Genomic DNA, 21,948 nt, shown 5'->3' with positions numbered 1-21,948 from the left:
ATAAATCAATGATTAAGCCTGGAGAACTGGGCCCTTTTATAGGATCTTATATAGGATCTTCTTCAGTGCCTGTTTCACTTCCTTGTTCCTCAGACTATAGATAATAGGATTCATCATGGGAATGACCATTGTGTAAAAGACGGAGATCACTTGGTCCTGATTTGGAGCAGAGTTGGAAGTGGGCCGTAAATATATGAATATAAGTGTCCCATAGAACAGACTAACAGTAGTCATATGGGAGGCACAAGTGGAAAAGGCTTTCCGTTTGCCCTCAGCTAGACGGATTCTCATAATGGCAATGATGATGAAAGTGTAGGAGATCACAATCACAAGTAGTGAGCTCATCTGAATAAAGGCACCAAAGGCAAAGACCAGGATGTTACAGATCTGGGTGTCAGAGCAGGACAGAGCCAGAAGCGGGCGGATGTCACAGAAGAAGCTTTTGACCATGTTGGCCCTGCAGAAGGAGAGCTGTGAGATGGAGCTCGTAACCGTCAGAGAATTGATGACCCCAGCAGCATAGCAAGCAACCACAAAGGAAGTACAGGCCCTAGAGGACATGAGTACAGGGTAAAGCAGTGGTTTACAGATGGCAACATAGCGGTCATAAGCCATGGAGGCCAAGAGGTAAAGTTCTGCTGAGGCCAAGACAATGAACAAGCCCAACTGTGTCATGCATCCAGACCAAGAGATTACTTTGTTCTCTGACAGCAAATCTTCCAGCATCTTGGGAGCCGTGACTGAAGCGTAGCAGGAATCAAGGAAGGAAAGGTGGCTGAGAAAGAAGTACATGGGTGTGTGGATCTTGGGGTAGATTCTGATGAGAAAGATGAGGCTCAAATTGCCGACCAAGGTTACAGTATACATGAGCAAGAAGAGAACAAACAGGAGTTTCTGCTGCTCGGGGTCTTCTGAAATCCCCCAAAGTACAAACTCACTCACTGTAGTTACATTGCCACCTTCCATGAGGCTAAACTGCATTATCTAAGAGAAGAGGATCCAAGAAATCATCAGCCATGGTTTTTGCTATCCAACTTCTCATACTCTTCCCCATCTTGTTCCTAGTATCCCAAACAAACTGGATTAACCACCATCCAAGAGAGGCAGCAAAGTTTAGAAGAAAGAGTTTTGGTTCTAAAGTCAAAAAACCTGAGTTCAAATCCCACTGTGTGATTTTGGGCAAGTCAATTAATTTCCTTAGATCTCAATTTCCTCTACTGTAAAATGAGAGCCTCTGAGGTCCCTTTTAGCTCTCAGATCTATAATCCTATGTATGACCTTGGACAAATCACCTCTCCTGGCTGGATCTCAGTTTCCTCCTCTATAAAATAAGGTGTTGGGATTAGGTGGTTTCTGAAAGCCCTTCTAGTCCTAAAGATAGGATCCCATGATGCTTTCTTTGTCTAAATCCTACTTTCCTTTTAATTTTTTTTCATTTTTCCCACTTTTCTTTTTATGCTTTTTTTCTCTCCCAGTTTCATATCTCCTTTTAGCTATCTAGGATACTCTGAACTTTCTTGGGTGCTTCAGTTCCCAGCAAAACAAACTCCAGAATTTGGTTCTTGATCTGCTTGGCAATTTTCCCTTTTTCAGAGTTAAGGTTAAGAAGGCCCATCAAGAGTTCCTTTGTTTTGAAACATAACTTGCCTCACTCCCACACATGCACACGTACCATGTACCTTACTCTCCAGGAATCTACAGTTCCCATGATATAATCCTGGTCCGTAATCTTCCTTCCCTTTGCCCTGCTGAATTTGGAGGTCAACAATATCACCAAAGCTCACTGTTAGGTAGGCCATGGGCTCAGATGTGGCTCAGTTTCTTCATAATAGGAGCAGGTACTTTGGGATACCTAATCAATATTTGAGAGGCAGCATGATGAAAAGTGCTCCGGAATTCAGAAGACCTGGGTTCAAGTTGTACCTGTGGCATTTACTGTGACCCTATACATGTCTCTTCCCCTCCCCAAACCTCAGCTTTATTCTCTGTAAAATGAGAGTGGTATATTAGATAACCACTGTCATCCCTTCCAGCTCTAGAGCTCTGATGTTATGATCTGAAGTCCCAGTTTTCCTACCTCTGCAACTTTGTTCTTAAAGGCATGCTCAAAGTATACCCCCATATACTCAGAGGGATCTCTTCTTTCCACCAAGCTCATCCAGAACTGATTTTTTTCCTCTGGTCACTTTGCTACCTTTCCTGTGCTTATCATTTATCCTGCATTATCGTCACTATATTATTATTATTGGATTTGCCAGCAGACAGCCTTGGTATCTTGAACTAGGTGACTGGGCATGGATATGGCACCTTAGTGAGTATTTGCATTGTCTACTTCAGAGTCATTGTGAAGAAAATACTTAGTAAACATTAAGTCTATGGAAATTGTGTTTAATATTGTAGAGAATTACATATTTGTCTATGTGTGATATCCCCCTGTCCTGGAACTTTTTCCTTCCTCCCTCCTTCCCCATCTCTGTTTTTCCCTTCCCTCCCCTCCTTCCCCTCCCTCCCTCTCTCCTCTCACATGAGTATAATTATCATCTCCATGTTGAAGAATCTCTCTCTCCTTTCATATCATCTCACCTGAGTATAATTCTCCATGTTGAAGATTTTCAGATCTATTTCTCCACCCCTAGTCTCTTTTCTGTGTCCTATGTCATCAAATGTCTGGTGGTCATTTAGAATTGATTGTCCCATGTCATTTAGTCATTTTCAGTCACATCCAATGCTTTCTGACCTCTGTTAGGGTCTTCTTGGCAAAGATATTATGGTGGTTTGCCATTTCCTTCTCTAGCTCATTTTACAGATGAGAAAACTAAGGCAGACAGAGTAAAAAAGACTTGCCCAGAGTCACACAGCTAATAAGTATCTAATGTCAAATTTGAACTGAGGAAGAGGAGTCTTCCTCATTCCATTCTCAGTGCTCTATACACTCTACCACCTAGCAACCCAAACATTTATTTACTGAGTGGCTAATTGAAATCCCCTAAGACTGCATCTGTACCTCTGGTGGGAACAAACATTGACTGGGGCTAATATCTCTAAAATAAGAAATGACCAAAAGTCTATGTGTGTTGTTTCCCCCATTAGAATGCAACCTCCTTGAGAGCAGGGTCTATTTTCACTTTTCCTTTCTATCTTTACTATCGTGCAGTAATCACTTAACAAACAAATGTCTATTGATTTCCTGGTTCAGTAGTTGCTCCCCATACCTCCTCCAGTGTCAATTCTAATCGTCTAATTTCTCACAAGATCTTCCTGCCTTCAACCTATCAAGGGCTATATAAGTTGTACATAAGTTAAAGTAAATACAACATATACAAATCGATTTCAAGGAAGGAGTGTGAATAGTTGAAGGAGGAGATCACCAGGAGTGAAGGTGTTACCTAAACTGTGCTTTGAAGGAAACTAAGAATTCTTGGTGGTGAAGGCTAGACTGGAATTTATTCTAGACATGGGGACCGCTTGCATAAAGACATGGAGGTAGGAGATAGATTGTCCTGTGTGGAAAACAGCTAGCAAGCTAGTTTGACTGGAAAATGGTACCTGTGAAAAAGAGTAATATAGAATTAGGAGACTGAGTCAGATTTTGTGGACAATTTTGAATACCAGAGAGTACCCCAAAGGTAATAAGAGGAAATAAAGAATTATTTTAGAGCAAAAAATTTGATCAAACACTAATCCTCAATTTTTTCATCTGTAGAATGGAGATACTTCCTGCATGGAAATGTTAAAATTAAAACACTTTGAAAACTTTAAATGCTAGTGAAGCATTTACATTATGAGTCCCATCTCCCAACATTGTTGTCGTTATAAAGGGTTTTCCCCTTTTTGGCTCTCTATCCACTGGCTGTTTTGGGGAAATAAAAGGAAAACATAGTGGTTTTGGTTTGGCCAAACTGGTTTTATCTCTGCTGCTGCTGGTCTGTGAGCTAAGGAATTCTCCTTGGGCAGGGCAGGGCAAGACAGGGGAGAAGAACCCCAAACATTAGACAAGTCTGACTCGAGTTGGGGATGATCTTTTAAGAATCATTTCCTACCTTCCACTCCCAATAATTCCAGCTCCATCTTGGGGTCATCTTTGGGCTTCATTTGGCTGACCCATTTCCTTGCGCCCTCCCTTTCTGTATTTCTTGGGCCTCCAGTAAGGGGTGAAAGCTCCCCTACAAAGGGACTTATTATCCAATAACTCATTTGAAAGAAAACTAACCAAATTGAGGCCAAATCAGCTTTTTAAAGTAATTTTCCCTTTTCAAAAATATATTTATATATGTTATACTTATATATTTTGTTGATGTTATATATATTCTATATTTTACATGTTTATATATATTTACATAGTATATACATTTCTATTTTTAAAATATTTTAATTCAACTCCTTGTTTCCTTTAAATAACAATAAGCATAAACCAATAATCCTTTTGGGTGAACAGAAGTCAGTCAGGGTGGTAGTATTCTTTTTCACTCTAGGACCTCTCGCCAATATGTTGTTGGTCAGAATAAAATGTGCCCTTTTGTAACTGACTCCACGTAGGAGTCCTTTGTCTATACCTGCAAGTTGACTTAGAAAATGAAAATAATAATCCATACGACTCCCAAAATTACTATTAACTGAAACATCCTGGCAACAGAGAGATTTAAGTAGTCATTTAGATGTTTCTCTTCACACATGTAAGGGTTAGAGGGTAACTCAGAGTCCATTTAGTCCAATCCCTTCGTTTTACAGAATGGACAGCTGGGGATCTGCCAGGATTCTTTCCACATTTGCAAAGTACTTTCTATTCAATCAGTCTTTGAAGTAGGGAGTGTATTAACCCTCAGAGAGAGCCAAATGAGGAAACAAACCTCATAGAGGTCATGGGATTAAATGTGAAAGGGATGTTACAGATTTGCTAACCTCATTTTAGATCTTAGATCTAAGATCCTTGTCTTAGGGTTTTGAAAAAATAACTATTTCACTTTAATGGATATTCTTTATAATCTTAAGTATTTTATAAGTTTACAAACATTATTCTGCAAGGGGCTACAGGATTCACCAGAATGCAAAACAGGTTAAGAAATCCTGATCTCTTCCAACTCCCTACCTACTCACAGACAATTCTTTCTAAGATAAGCAAATAGACAGCAAAAGTATAGCATGGCTTACCCAAAGTGGCAGAACTTGCCCCTAGATCTCTTTCCTTCCAATCCAGAGGTCTTCCCCAATACCATTCCATCTAGAGAAATGTATCATATCAGTGTGTCTCAGCCCATAAAGGCATGGACTGTTCCTAGCTGGGGTTCAAATACTCCTTCCTCAAAAGTGAAAAAGTCTGGTAGCATTGGGATTCCAGAAATGACTTCATTGAATTTCAGGTTTTTCTAAAATTGATACTTGCTTATACATAGACTTGTTCAGTCATTCAATCACATCCAACTCTTTTTGACTCCATGTACCATGACATGCCTGCCCTTCTGTCCTTCACTATCGCTATAGTCTGTCCAAGTTCATTGTCATCACATCTCTGACACTATCCATTTCATGCTCTGCCATGCCCTTCTCTTTTTGCCTTTCAGACACACTCTAATTTGTGGGAAAGACCTATTTGGATGCTGGTGAATTTTTGGGAAAAACCACATATGTGATTGAGATCCACAGTTTAAGAAGCTGGGGACTAGAGCATCTCTAAGTCCCTTCTGTCTCTATTCCTGTGACCTCTCTGACTTCCACTTTCCTCCTTTGGACTTCTCTAGACCAGAGAAAAATTGGGAATTATACATTCCCTCCCTTACAGGTTGGTTGTACAGAAAGAATTCTGGCAAAAGCCTGGCTTTCAAGTCAGAGGCTCTGGGTACAAACCCAGTACATATGTTCCTCATTCCTACATGACACTACCTCAGTTTTTTCATATATGAGATGAAATTTCTGGACCAGATGACCCTGAAAAACCTTTTATTCCTTAAAGCTTATGAAATAATAATAAAAGACAGTCAAAAGGTACCTTTTCTAATGGCCTTGGATTTTCCAAAGAGTTCTTGTAAATTCTCAGCAAAGAGAATTATAAAGGAGAAGGTCCCCCTTGTGAAATTATTTTAAAAAGCTGGGTAGCAGTTCAGTGGTCAAAAGGTCCTTAGTGAGTATCTTGTTAAAGCCCCAGATTTTAGAAAGGAGGCAATGGATGTCCAAGGAAGGAAAGTGATTTGCCCAATTTCACATAGGCAGGAAGTGTTAGAGGAGGAGGACTTTGAACCTAAGTCCTCTGATTCTAGAATCTGTTTTTTCCACTAGATAACAGTGATTTCTATATCACGCATTCAGTTTTCAGATAAAAAACACATGCCCACTTACTGAGAGTCTCTGGGAGCATTCCAAGGGAAGTTCTTTAAAGATAGCATAAATAAAGCTTCATAAATAGAAGATGCTCAATATGAAATGCTCATTGAATTAATGAATGAAAGAAAGAATGAATGAAAGAACAAAGTAATAAAGAAAAGCCCACAAGTTGGAAACTTGAAAGCTTTGGAAACAACTTTCAATTCTGAAAAATTCTTCTCTGGTTCAATTTATACTATGCAGGGGTGTGTGTGTGTGTGTGTGTGTGTGTGTGTGTGTGTGTGTGTGTGTGTGGAGACAGAGAGAGGAAATAGGGAGGGCTCAAGTGTGTATTCATGTATGCTTGACCTTAATGGGGGAAAATGTGTTGACAACTTTCCCTTTTGTCCTTTGGTATTGGCAGAGGGGAACATGTCCCTGATGTCTTCAGCCCATAGTTTGAGGCCATTAAGGGAAAGTCTAACTGTGTCAGGCTTGGTCTCTTTGGATTAAAAGCTAATTGCCTTGATGGCAATAATGAGCCAATAGCAAAAGGGGGGAGATTTAAGTGGCTTCATCAGTTGCTGGGGACAAATCTATTCTCTGGTGGCTAGTCTTCTGGTGATGAGCCACTCTGTGGGTATCTGGGCTTACACAGACACAGGGATGTTGACAGCCTGTGCTCAAAGCCTTGCCAGCTTGGCTAGAGCCCAGTTCCAGGGTTCCATACCGGGGAGAAGCATTCTTGGAATCTAAACAACCACAACTACAACCACCACCACCACCACCACCACCACCACACACACACACACACACACACACACACACACACACACACACCAGCTGGAAAAATGCAGGATCCAGGAACTCCTAGATAAATATGTGGATAATAAATTAATAAGAGGTGATTAAGACAGTTAATACTCTAGTATGAGCATGGGAGAAAGCCCATTTCAGACTTTGCCCATTTCAAACTTTGAAAGGCCACCAAGAATACTAGATCCAAACTGTAAGGGATACAAAATTTTGAATGGCCCATTCACAGCTTGTAAAGGGTGTGAAACCTTGGTTGACTTATATCCCAGAGGCCTATTCACCAATTATAAAGGATGTGAAACTGGGAGGGGCCCATTCACAGCTTGTTAAAGAAGTGTAAAGACAGTCACTTTTAGAGCTTTAGGAGGCAACTGGAATCTACTTAATAGAAAGAGTCTGGACCCAGAATCACTAAGACCTGAGTTCAAAACAACACTGACTTGCTCTGTGATTGTAGGCTGGAAAGTCAATCTCCTTCTGTCTCAGTTTCCTGAACTTTAAAATGGGGATAATAATAACACCTAACTCTCAAGGTTGTTGTGAAGATCAAATTTTACATCTACATCTATCTATATCTATATTTATTTACCTGTCTATCTATATGTGTACATATGGACATAAATTCATATACATACACACATATAAGATTCTGTGTGTATTTGTGGGAGAGAATACATACTTAAATATATATACACACATATATGTATATATTTATATATACATATATGTGGATATCCCCAATACTACAGGTCTATTAATGTCTTTGATCTTCTAGTCCTGATGATCTCTGTTGTACAACTCTGGAAGAGGCACAAAAGAAAGTGATGCCGTCTTATGAGCTAGATTCTACCTCCATAGTTATTTACACACACACACACACACACACACACACACACACACACACACACACGCAACCTAGCTCATCAAAGATAGATTAAATATATATGGGAGAGTTTACTCTAGGTTTTTGTGATGAGAAGTGAATTGTGTTTCTATTCTTCATTTTATTGCATTTCCATAAATACCTTTGCTTTGCATTAATTTTGTTAACTGACTAATGAATAAATGCATGAAGCTCAGAACCATAAAGTACCTTAAATCTGGGAGGTGTTGTTTTTGAGTCATTTCAGTCATGTCCAACTTCTATTTGATTCCATTTGAGGTTTTCTTGGTGGTCTACTGGATGGGTGTGCCATTTCCTTCCCCAGCTCACTTTACAGATGAGGAAACAGGGATAAGTAACTTGCCCAGTGTCACACAGCTAGGAAGTGTGTGAAGCCAGATTTGAACTTAGTCCTTCCTGACACCGGGCCCAGTGCGTTAGCCACTGCAAGTGCTCCCTAGTTGGCCAAAGCCTGGAGTAGAAGTACCCTAGAGCAGAGATGTCAGCACAGCCTATGACACTTCCAAGTGCTGCCCAAACCTCATTAAAATGTCAAGGGAAATATTTAACAAAATAAAAATATAATGGAATGTAGATGATGGCAATGCATGATTTTCTAAATCAATATGTACCATCAGGGATCTTTGTGTACTATTTAGTACCATTTCTATTTGAATTTGATACCATTGCCATAGGAGACTCAATTCCCAAGTGAAGTAGGGGGAAGGTACCCCCTTCCCCCCAAAGCTAGAAGTATCTTTAATCTCTTGAAGCCAGGGTCCCATAGGCCAATTTCCAAGCTCCCCCTCAAAATGATTCCATGGTAATCCTGTCAGGCAGAATTTGGGTGTCAATGAACCATAGGACTAACCTAATGTAGCATTTCTCATGTTTTTATTCAAATAATGGAATGAAATTAAGATATTCCAAAGAAGGTGAATTCTGTGCACTTGTTAGAATGCAGGATGTCAGAGCTTGATGAGACTTTTGGACCCATTTGGTCCAACATCCTCATTTGTCAGAGTAGGAAAATGAAACCCAGAGAAGGTAAGAGACTCAGAATAAACATATAACATAGAAAGGATAGATTGGAAAGATTCTCAAAGAACTGTCTTGTCCCAGAGGAGGCAAATGACTAGCCTAAGAGCACACAGTGTATCTGTGGCAGAGCCACGTCATCACCTTAGACCTTAGGCCTGAGCAGCATATCTTTGTTTTAAAAGTTTTCTTGCTTTAAAAACATCTTTTGAAAAACTTGATGCCCAAACTATTTTTTAAAGTTGGATTGATGCCATTTTTTTCTTTTTATACCAGTCATCCTTCGATCTAGTTTCTCTCCTCATTGAACCCTATCTTGTAACAAATTATAAGAGGGAAGCAAAGTGAAGCAACAAAATGACCACATTTAACAGTATTTGCAACGTTACATTCAATTAGTCTCCTGCATCTCTCTCCTGAGCCCCAGTGCCACATCACGAAGCACTACCTAGCCCTCATCATGTGGATGATTTATAAGCATCTCAAATTCAATATGTCCAAACTAGAACATACTCTCTTTCTCCCTAAACTACCACTTTTCCTAATTTTGTCATATTTGTTGAGTCTACTATCATCTTCACGGTCATCAGGCTCACAGCTGTGGAACCATCCTCAACTCTTTACTGTCCTGTGTTCTCTATATCAAGCAGTTGTCAATTCAACTTTAACATCTCTAAAATTACACAGCCATCATCCAAGTTCAGATCCCCATCACCTCTTACCTAGCCACTAGCAAATGCCTCCTAATTGTGTTCTCTGCTTCCATTCCTTCCCCTCTCTAATCTGTCTTCCACACAGCTGAAAAACTGATATTTCTAAAGTACAGGACTCACCATATTAATCTTCTCAAGAAGCTTTAATGTCCCCTTATGGCCTCTAGGGAAACAAAATCATATTTTTTTCTCTTTGTTATATAAATCCCTTCACATTCTGGCTCCAAACTAATTTTTTAAATGTTTAATTTGCTTTTCAATTAACAAACATTTTTCCTCCCCCTTCCACGTGAACAACAAGAAAAATACGCATACATAAATGAATGAAGCAAATTCTCTCATCGATCACATCAAAAAGGCATGACTTTTCCTGCATCTAAAAGTGGAGGTGGATAGCTTGCTATTTTGTACATGGTTGTTATTTCCTCGCTCAGAGCTCTCAAGTCTTTCTTGGGAATGGTGTTGCCACTCTATACACTCTTTTCCTGCTTGTACTTACTTGGTGGGGTATCAATTAAGGCAAGTCTCATCTGAAACTGTCCATTTCATATGGTTCATACTCTAACATTCCATTGTATTCCTATGCCATCATTTGCTAAGCCATTCCCTGATATATGGGCCCCACTTTGTTTCAATAAGCTATCTTTCCAGCTTAATGTCACATTTTCCCCTTAACAGACTCTATTGTCACCAAATAAGTCTTACTTTTTATTCCCCATATATAATATTCCAAGTTCTTGCACATGTTTACCTCCCTCCCATGCCTAGGATACTCTCCCTCCTCAACTCCACCTCAATGGAATCCTCAATCCCAAGGCTTAGTTCTGTTGCCAACTCCTACATGGCAAATTTTGTGATAACACTCCCCGTCCCCCATGAGTTCATTGGTGTTCTTCTAACCACTGATCTTGCCTCTCATTGATTTTATGTTTATGTGTTTATTGTCTCTCCTCAGTAGAAAGTAAAATCCTTATGGGCAGGGATAGGAGGTTGAGGTGTTGTAAGTCTGCAATTGTCCCTGGCTAATAGAGCTGAGGACAGTAAAGTGAAAGAAAGCCATAACAGAAGGGGAGGGCCAGGATATGAAGGTCTCTAAATGCCAAATAAATGTCTTTCTGTTTGCTTCTGGAGATAAAAGGAAGCTTGTAAAGTCCTTTGAACAAGGGGGTGACATGACCAGACCTATGCCTGCATAAATCCCTTTGCCATTGGGCGGAGAATAGAATGGAGTTAGGAGAGATGAGGCTGGCAGACTCATGAACAGACTATTGCAGTAGCCTGGGTTTGAGATGATAAAGGCCTACCCCAGATTTATAGGTGTCAGAGGAGAGAAGGGCACGTATTTGAGAACTGTTTATGAAGGCAAAATTGATAGGTCTTGGCAGTATATTATTTGGGGGGAGTGAGAAAGAGTGAGGAATCGAGGATGTCATCTAGGTTACAAGCCTGGGTGACTGGGAGTATGATAATACCCTCTCCAGTTATAGGGAAGTTAGGTGATGAGGGCCTGAACAAGGGTGGTGATACTATGAGTGGAAAAAGGGGGCCTGTGTGGGAAATATTGGTAAAGGAGAATCAATAAGATTTGATAATGGAGGCTCCAGCACATTGGCTCGGTCATAGCTGTGGATTATTTTGGAAGCTGTATGGCAACTGGATGGTAGAGAGACAAATTGGAAGCCAGAAACCCAACCAAGGGACTAAGAGACTCAACTCAGAGGTGATAAGTGCCTGATCTGAAATGGTGGTTATGTGAGCAGAGAGATGAGGGAAAGAGAAGAGTTAAAGCCCATAACATGGCTGCAAACCTGCCTGACTGAAAAAAAATGTTAGTGATTTTAGCAGGAATAAGGAAGTTTGGAGGAGGGGAGAGTTAAGGGGAGGGGAAGATAATTAATCTTTTCAAGTCAAATTGCCAATAGTTAAGTGGGAGGAAAGTAGAGGAAATGAGTATAGTCAGCTTTTTCTAGGAATTTGTGAAAGGGAAGAGGGATATAGGATGATTTCCTGCTAATTTAACCAATCTTTCTGCTAATTAGCTGCTAATTGGGCAATGACTGGCCTATTGAAGGGCCTTGAAATAGTGGTATTGGTGGTAGTGGGGAGCATGTTGGTCCATTTCCCTCAGTCAACACCATCTTTATCTATTGACCCACTGTGATATTGTATCTCACCTGGCCATAGACATGGGGTGGCAAAGGACTCGAGGCCCCCATTGATGTGTGAAGAGATAAGAACGAGAAAGAATGGGGTTTTTGGCCAGGGTAAGCAGAAGCATGTCCCAATAGTCTCACCGCACCACACCATCTCCATCTCAGGGAGGAGGAAGTCACAGAAAGCGGCCTAGTCTTCCTGGGCTCCATGTTATTTTACGCTTTTCCCAAAGCAGCTATATCACTGTCCTCCCCTTTGGCAGATCCAGCACAGAAGGAAAGAATGTAGATTCTCCTGAGTTAGGCACTTATGGTGGACCTCATCTATGCTGTCCCTCAGGAGCAATTGCCACCCTTCTTTTTCAGAGAGGTCACGGGCTAGCAAGGTCAGAGCGATGGATTGCAGGGGCTTTACTTGGAGTTAATCTATTGGAGGAAAGACAGTCTCATGTTCTCCACTCACCCTTCCCTGCCCCTATGCCAGTTAACCCATGGTCCTCCATGTGGATGTTCAAAGGCCTCCCAGCCTCATCTGCTCTCTGTAAATTGGCCATTCAACTGAGCAATGTGCATTCTGTCTTCCTTATCTACTTTTATTTTCCTGTGTGGATAATTAGGGTGAACTCATTAGTGTTATAGATCTCATTTAGGAGGCATTTTGATGTTGAGGCACCCAGCACAGTGGAAAGGAGGCTGAGTTTCCAGTCAGAAACAACTAATGCTTACTCTGTCTGTGACTTTATGCAAATCCCTTCCCCTCCTTGGGCCTCGGTTTCCTTCTCTATAAAATGAAGGAGCTGAATTAGATGACCTTCCAGTTATAGAGCTATTAAAAAATGTGTAACTTTGAGCAAGTCCCAGGGAGGGCCTTGGGCTTCAGTTTCCTTCTTTGTACTCAATAGCTTCTCAAGTCTTTTCCAGGTCTCAGTCCACAATGCAAACAGAAGGATCTTACTGTTTATAAGGAATAATATACTGACTTGCCTCTGCACTGGATTTCTTCTTTGACAGAGGTATCCTTCTCCCTATTTGGTGTGTCATTTGATACTAATATTCATAGGATTATCAGAAAAGGTTCTCTATCTTTTTATATCTTTCAAGAATTTTTTTCTGATTTTTGACATATTCTAGGAAGCATTTTGTTAGAGTCCTGCCATTAAGGCAGCATTTTTGTTCTCCTGGATCAAATGTTCTTTTAATCAATGAGCAATCGGGATCATTGAATCCGGAATTTGCCACACCATTCAGTCGATGCCATGATGTGAAAAAGAATAATCAACAAATTCTTATTAAGTCATTCAGATGAGTCTTCTACATGTTAAATGCCAGGAATATAATAAAAATGAAATCCTCCATCCTTTTCAAGACCTTATATTCTATTTGGAAGAAAGAATGAAGAAACAGCCTATATAAAAATATAGAAATAAATAAAACTTACAGAGAAATATAAAATAATTGGGGTGGAGAGAAGAACTAACAAGGGAAGGAATCAGGAAAGACTTCTTCTACCAGGTGGCATGGGAACTGAGCCCTTATAGGAGTGAAGATTTCAAGAGGCAGGAGTCAAGTATGACAACCTCTAGAACAGAGGTACTTTCATAGCAGTCTTTGTGTAAATACTAATTGCATAGGTCATGACATAAGATGACCAAATGTCCCATTGGTGACAGTGGATAGAACACTAGGAAGGAAGGCAGAAAGACCTAAGTTTGAATCTTGCTTGAGACACTTACTAGCTGTGTAACCCTGGGTAAGCCATTTGCACACACACACACACACACACACACACACACTCACTCATGTGTGTGTGTGTGTGTGTGTGTGTGTGTGTGTGTGTGTGTGTGTGTGTGGTATTTCTCTGTCTCTTTCTGTGTCTCTGACTCTGTCCCTGTCTCTCTCTCTCTGTGTCTCTTTCTGTCTCTGTTTCTCCATGTCTCTATTTGTCTGTCTTCCTGTCTGTCTCTCTCTCTCTCTCTGGAACTCGGGGTTGAAAAGGCTTCCTGTAAAAGATAGGATTTTAGTTGGGGCTTAAAAGAAGGTAGGGAGATCCGTATTGTTGATAAGGGAGGGCATTCCAGGCATGAGCCCACAGCTCAGGAGCCTAGGAGATATATGTAAAGTGCTTTGCAAACTTAAAGCACTATATAAGTGCTAACTATCATCATTATCATCATCATCATCACCGCCACAATCATAATTTTTGATAAAAATAGCTCTGTCAATACTTTTGCTTGCCTCTCCCTGGAGAACCTGTGAGGAAGCATCTTTCCATGTTGCTGCAACTTTCTTCTATCTTTTGATTTGGTTTATAGGAAGAATGTCAAGATGGATATAATTCACCTCTTCAGCCAAACATCTGCTCCTTGGTCATTGGACAAGGTTCTCACGTTTAGAGTACCAATGGCCAATTTCAGATTCATAGATGATCTATAAGCTGTGATTCTTAGTATACTCTGCCTTCTTTTTTGGCATCTACTACCCATCACCACAGAAGACTGGCCATTTTGTATTATTCTTTGTTCCACGGGTTGCCATAAACCAAAGAATTTATTACCATTTGCCCACCTATAGAGAATTGTTGAACTTTTCTGTTCTTAGAAAGACTAGTCCTTGGAAACCAGACATGATCTGTTCCCGAAAGCCTTTCTAACATCAGAGTCTTCCAGAACTTACACTTCTTTGGCATAGTGTTTAAAATACCCAGCTTTACCTCCATGACCCTTTAAGGCATTAGAGTAGGAGTTAATGGAAGATTCCATATAGTGGTTTCCAATCATTCTTTTTATTTCCTCTGTAATCAATATAAATTCAGCTTGTTTATTTTTTTATTTTGCTAATTTGATTTTCTTCTCTTTTGGAAATCAAGTTTTTTGTTAGTCTTCAAAAAATAGCTCTGTTTTTATCACTTCTCTCATCTTTCTGTTATCAATTGTTATCTAATTCTCTTATTTTCATTATTTATTCTTTTATCTCTACTTTGGATTTGTTTGCTTTATAACTTTTAAAATCCTGTGCTCAATTCATTAACCCTCTCTTTTCTATTTTGTTGATGTATTTTAGAGATATATTTTCCCACTAAAGACAACTTTAGTTGAATTATAATTTTTACTCCTTTCCACTTACTATTTCCTTGTATTTTAACACAATCAATTTTTGTAAAAATTACTTTCCACATTGGATCCTCTAAGTGGCTCCTTACTTTTCTCCAAAATGTGATGACCCTGGTTTAGGCAAAGGGATCTCTTGAGTTTCCACTACTCCACCCCCTAAAATTATACCCACTGTTTACCCAAATGCATCTTAAAATGCCTCCTCTGATTCCCCCTCTTAGAGTGAGACCTAACTCTTAGGCTTCTCCGACCCTCCTTCCCATTGTTTTTAACATTTCTCAAAGCTCCTTAGACAGATACTTACACACTACTCACCTTTCTCCTCTTGAGTTTAACAGATGGGAATATATGTTCTACTCTCTTCATCTTTCCCTTCCTTTCTCCCTTACTCTTTTCTCCATGCATTGTTCTCTCTGTACCCACAAATATATTGATTTGCTTATGAAGGAAGCTGTATTTTAGAATATTCACTAAATTCTTCTTTTCTTCCTCCTGACCTAACTCCAATAAATCTTTAGACGCTTAGATAATTTCTCTTCTCTTTGTCCTCTCTGTGGTACTCTACCAGTGTGTGTGGTTAAAAAATGTTCTGTCTTTAGAAGAAGGGAAAATTGATTTTATTGTTTAATCTTTTCTTATTAACAGTATTTGCTTTTATTGAATTTCTCTTGTTTGAAGTGTTTGCATATCAAAGACCCTGATCACTTTTAATTTCTTGTAAAGGGCTGCCTTGAATGATTGGGTTTTTTTGAAATTCATTGAGGATTATTCACTGAGGATTAGATTCAGTTTTACAGGATGTGTTATTATTTTCTTGGAATATCTGATTCCAACCTCATATTTAATATTTCATATATAAGTTCTAGGTCAGTTCTAGGCTTATAGTCCTAAACTATCAGAATTAATTTTCTTTGACATCTGAAAGCCTTTCTCTTGGTTGCCTACAAGATTTATTTATTCAGTGAAATTCTGAAATATAGCTGAAAAATTCTTTAGTGGTTTAAATGTATATTTTTCACTATTTCAACAATCCATCTTCTATCAATCCTTACTTTGTCCATTGTATCCAGTATTTGGGGGAAATTTTCTTGTGTTTTTCTTTAAGCATCATTGTGGTTTTTTTTCTTGCAAACCTATAATTCTTTAATTATCTCTATACAAAATATCTCCAGTTAGTCACTCGATAGAACTTGTTTTTTTCTAATATTCTTACTTTTTGATTCTGTTCTTTCTATTTTTCTTCTACTTCTATATTTTTGAATTCTACTTCTACCATTTTCCTTTTTCAGAGACTCTTCTGTTATATAGCTATTCTTAATCATCTGTTCTATTTTCTCCACTCTCCTGTTGTCTTCTTTGTCTTTCTTATTCCTTATCTGAAAGCTTTGATTTCCACCCCAATTTCTTCTTGTGATTCTTTTATCTCTCTTCTGAGATAATTCTTGTTGGTGTATCGAAGTCTTATAAAATTTAGTTATTACCTGGATTTCTGTTTCATTTGGATTTTAGGGATCCTTTGTGCTCACTGCACACACCCCTTGTACTACTCGTCCCCTACCTTCTCCATTGTTACCCCTTTTATTCTGTCCAGGCTGAGAAGTCCTTACTGATCACTTTGAGCTTATTTATGCATGTGGGCACATGTATCAGGAAAAAGGAATTTTGCCTAGATCTTTGACACATGAAAACTCCATAGACATATGACTGAAACGGAATCTGTACCCTTCCCCTTTCCTTTAACAGAAAAGTCTTCTAATTCTACAATGCTGAGTTTCTATCCTCTCCATTATTGCCCACCCTTTCTATGATAAGGTTGAGTGAATTCTGTGTTCTCCTCCCCTGAGTAGTGCAGGATAGTGGGGATCATTCTGAGCTATAAAAATAATAGGCCACCACATACAAAGATGCAGAATTATTAGGGTTGGATACTCTGGGAAAGCTGGGTGAGAGACAAGCTAACGTGGGTAGGAGGAGTGAGTCATTCTTGTACTTTTTTGCTATTATTTTTGAAGGATTTACATTGCTTGAGGTGTTTTTCCTCATCTCTTCTTGTAATGTTAATTATTTTATTTGGTTAATTTCTTTTTGCTCTATGGTTATGAGTGGGGTTTGGAGTTATGCTGAAATGCAGTCAATTACTCACTCTTCCTTCTAACAAAAGTTTTTCAAACTATTTTTCTAGAAGGATTTTGCTTAAGCTCTAATTCTGACAGGGTGGGCACCTAGGTGGTAAGGCTTGACTTAAAAGGCAAGGGAACCGACTTCTGAGCTGGAACCTTCAGAGACTCAGAAAAAGTTGCAAACATCATGGAGCCTCAGAGAGGAGACTATTACTGGTATAAGAGCCTAGATCCCAAGATTCCAGTCTTCAGATCTCCACTATCAATGGGGGCTTTCTTCTTTAGTGTTTCTGAGAAGTAAGTCGTGACCCGTCCCATCCAGCAGAGGGTGATGTTGGCTGCAGAATGGACAGTTCTAGCAGTTCCCATTTCTAGGATGCCTTGAATTGCACCAAAAAAACCCATTGCTCACCATCCCTGGCATAGGATCATAGCTCCACGGCTTGAAGGAACTGCCAAAATCATCTACTTCCAACCACCTTATGCTACAGATGAGGAAACTGAGACCCAGATAGGAGAAGTGACTTGTCCAGGTTAACAGCTAGTATTTGTTTAAGTAGGATTTGAAAGTAATGAATTTATGACTCCAAATCCAGTGCCCTATGGATTAGGCAGCTCATATTTAGAATGCTTTTTAAAAGTTTTTTAATCTCCTTTTTGAAGATAAGGAAACTGAGTCTCAGAGTGAGAAAGTGGACTTATCCAAGGCAAAATGACTAGTAAGTGCTTAAGTGTCTCCAGGCCAAGCTCTTTCCTCTATGCTAGTGTGTCACAGGTAGAAAGGACTTTAGAGTTCATCTTCTTCACTCCCTCCCCTACTTTAAAAGTGACAAAATCTAAACCCCAGAGCGAGGGAAAAAAATTGTCCAATACAATACAGAGTAACTCCCAATTAAGTGCTTCAGATCCTTTCAATGTTCTCCACTTTTTAAGAATCTCTCATGAAATATCTCCACTTCGATCTGGGTCCTCCCCATACCTCAGCCCACCTCACCTCATTGTGAGCTGTGCTGAGAACCTGTCACAATCTTTTTTTTTTAAGTGAGCATGTTCCCCTTATTATATATATATTTTTATTATATATATTTTTATAATATTATCCCTTATATTCATTTTTCCAAATTATCCCCCCCTCCCTCTACTCCCTCCCCTAGATGACAGGCAATCCCATACATTTTTCATGTGTTATAATATAACCTAGATACAATATATGTGTGTAAATACCATTTTCTTGTTGCACAATAAGCATTAGATTCCGAAGGTACATGCAACCTGGGCAGACAGATATTAGTGCTAACAATTTTCATTCCCCTCCCAGTGTTTCTTCTCTGGGTGTAGCTACCTCTGTCCATCATTGATCAACTGGAAGTGAGTTGGATCTTCTTTATGTTGAAGATTTCCACTTCCATCAGAATACATCCTCATACAGTATTGTTGTTGCAGTGTACAGTGATCTTCTGAACCTGTCACAATCTTCCCAAAAAACACACAACTTACTCATATATTTCAGTACATCAATAAGGGCAATGATCTTCTCTACCTTCATCTTCCTCCAAAATGGCATAGATCACCATGTTTGGTTCAATGGAAATACCACTGCTCTTAGAACCAGTAAGACTAGGATTTGAGCTCCATCTCTCACATTTATTAGCAGCGAGTCATATACAATAATTGCCCTGGACCACTGGTTACTCATCTATAAAATGGGAGTGATAGTATGTGCGCTACTCATATCAAAGGTGAGGGAAAGCTTAAGTCCTATACCCAGAGATTCCATTGGGTCTTAGATCTTGTCAGTATAGACTTTCCCTCCATTGATACAACTAGCAACGCATCCAAATCTGCCCAGTCTACCTGACTGCTCCCATAAAGTCACCAAAGGAGGAGCCTTTCTTGTTTTCTCTTGACATCATTACTGATTGCCCATGGGCTACTTGTCACCCTTGCTACAGGACCAGCCTATCTTTTGAACTCACATATTCACTTTATAAAATATTTTGCTCCAGTTTTTCCTATTTCCTTGCATGTTGTAGCTAGTTCCCATTCATCTGGTGGATGTCTCACCCTGAGGGTAAGGGAAAGATACAATGAATATGCTAACTAGCTTTGGAATGAAAAGATGGCTTTACTACTTAGTAGATATGTGATCTTGGACTTTATTTTTTTTTTTAAATATCTTAGATCCTTTCAGAGAATAGATGGTCTTATTTACAAGCTGAGTCAGCTAAATGGTAGAGTAAAAGGGGAGGTAGGAAGACCTGAATGCAAATCTTGCCTCAGGCACTTTCTAGCTGTATGATCTTGGGGAAGTCATTTAAATGTTCACAGCCTAAGTTTCCTTAACTGTAAAATGAGGATAATAACAGTCCCTATTTTGCAAGGTTGTTGTTTGGATTAAATGTTGCTTAGCCATTTTTCAGTCACATCCAATTCTTTGTGACCCCTTGTGGGGGTTTCTTGGTAAATATGCTAGAATGGGTTGCCATTTCCTTCTCCAGCTCATTTTACAAATGGGGAAACTGAGGCAAACAGGGTGAAGTGACTTTCCTAGAATCACACATCTAAGAAGTGTCTGAGGCCAAATTTGAACTTGGGAAGATGAGTCTTTCTGTTCACTGATCAGTGAACAAAAACATCATAACTAAATTCCAAACCCCCCAAATCAAGGAGAAAATATTACAAAGAACAAGAAAAAAATTAAAATATGATGGAGCCACAATTAGAAGCACACAAAACCTAGCAGCAGCTACATTAAAAGACTGCAGGTCTTGGAAAGCTATATATTGAAAAGCAAAAGAACTAGGGTTGCAGCTGAAAATATCATATTCAACAAAGTTAAGCCTAATACTGAGTGGAAAAAAAATGGACATTCAGTGAATTGTCAGACTTTCAGGAATTTGAACCGGAACTTAATAGAAAATTGAACATATAAGATCTATGACAAATATAAGGTAAATACCAAAGATTAATTTCAAGGGACTCCACAAGCAAAAGCTGTTAATACTTTATACATGAAAATATAAACATATGTCTAAGATTGTTATTAATAACTGGGTGGTTCAAAAGAAGGATTGAGATAGAGCTGAGTATGATGTGATAATAAAAATGCAAAACCATATAGGAAAAGTTATTAGATTACATGAAGGAGATTTGAGAACAAGAACTGACACAAAGGAATTAGGTGGGAAAAAGGGCTGCTAGTTCTGGAATCCTAGTCACATGGGGAATGGATTAAAGAGGGAATAATACATATCTATATATCTATATATCTAGGGGGTATAAAAGTCTTCTAAATTTCTTAAATAAGAGCAGGATGGAATAGGATAAGGAGGGGCATAGAACAGAATGTGGTGGAGTATGGGGTAAGATATGTAGGTTAATAATAATGGGATGAAGAGGAGGGAGGGAAAGGATGCGGGGGATGAGGATAAGAGAGAGATCCTTGGAGGGAGGATAGGTTAAGTAATAGTAAGGCAAGGTAGCAGGTAAAAGTAAAGTAGAGGAGTCAGCAGAGAGGAAACAAGAGATACAAATAAACAATAATAATAATCAGGAGTAGAATTTGTTAGAAAAAAAGAGCAGGGATAGTAATCATTGATCTCAGACAAAGTTAAGAGTAAAATAGATTCAATCAAAATAGAAAAAAATAGGGAAACTATACTATATGTCAGCCATATTAATCAATATTGTTTTAGACTATTTAAAACAACTAGATAGTATAATGTTGAAATATTGTCGTGGTGTAGGAAATGATGAGTTGGTGGATTTAGAAAAATGTGGAAAGACTTGGATGTTGTTATCCATCTTCAGCAAAATAGAATAAACAACTGAAGTACAATCTTACATACATGTATATTAATATACAGATGCATGATTGTAGTTAGTTATATACACATGTAAATATATATGCATATCTGTGTGTGTGTATGTGTCCATGCTTAACTGTATAGCCTGCTTGGGGAATGTGGGGGGAAGGGAAAAATAATAAAGTAAAAACTACACAGTGGAGAACAAAAGAAAACCTACCAGGAAACAAAAAAAAAAGATGGACAGTTATGAATACAGTGTTTTCTATTATTATATCTGCTTTCTTGAAATGAAAATTTGTTTTTTCATATTTTGAATCCTCTGTTATGTTCTGCTGTGCACATAACAATAATTTTTTCCTTTTTCTATTGTATTTAAGTTTTAAATAAATAAATACATTAAAAAGTAAAATAAAATCTTCTAATTACATTTTAATCTGGTTCAAGCCACACTAGGGAGTTTTGCTTAATATCTCTGCCAAAGATCACTGAGCTTCTAAGTCAGAGCTATTATATTATTCCCCATCTCTTGCCACCGAACAGATACAACATATTGTATCATTTCTGAAGCTGTTATTTAGAATAATCAAAATGATTGCTTGTTCTTCAGGTGAGACTCAGAGCTAGCAGCTGCCAACCTTGCTTACAGTCAGAACATCCTTCTAATCTCTGGCTAGAGATTCTAGGATTCACCTTTGGGCCCAAGATGGGCTTAGGTTTCACATAAGCATAGTGGAAAGGAACTGGATGGACAAGTGCTGGCCGGCAGTGGTGAAAGATATAGCTATTGGCTATTGTGGGGAGCCTCCTAATTCCTTTTCACTCTTCTTGTCCATTTCCCAAACTCACACATCTTGAGTGGGAGTGGAGACCCAACCAGAAAGATTCCTGTTCACTAGAGGTCTTCAAGAAGAGGCTAGAAGAACCCTGGTTAGTGATCTTGATGGATTCCCCTTCATGTCCAGGTAGGATTAGAATGCCCCTGGGGACCTTTCTATTTCTGAGTCTATTATTG

At 39.0% G+C, this 21,948-nt stretch overlaps 1 pseudogene; it reads left to right on the top strand.

Moving 5' to 3' along the window:
* Positions 1-613: 613 nt before the first annotated feature.
* Positions 614-21,948, top strand: part of LOC141549018 (density-regulated protein pseudogene) — a 36,363-nt pseudogene continuing 15,028 nt past the window's right edge.

The sequence above is a fragment of the Sminthopsis crassicaudata genome, chromosome X, assembly GCF_048593235.1.
Source record: "Sminthopsis crassicaudata isolate SCR6 chromosome X, ASM4859323v1, whole genome shotgun sequence".
In the NCBI taxonomy this organism is placed as follows: domain Eukaryota; kingdom Metazoa; phylum Chordata; class Mammalia; order Dasyuromorphia; family Dasyuridae; genus Sminthopsis; species Sminthopsis crassicaudata.
This window is presented reverse-complemented; position numbering and strand designations above follow the sequence as displayed.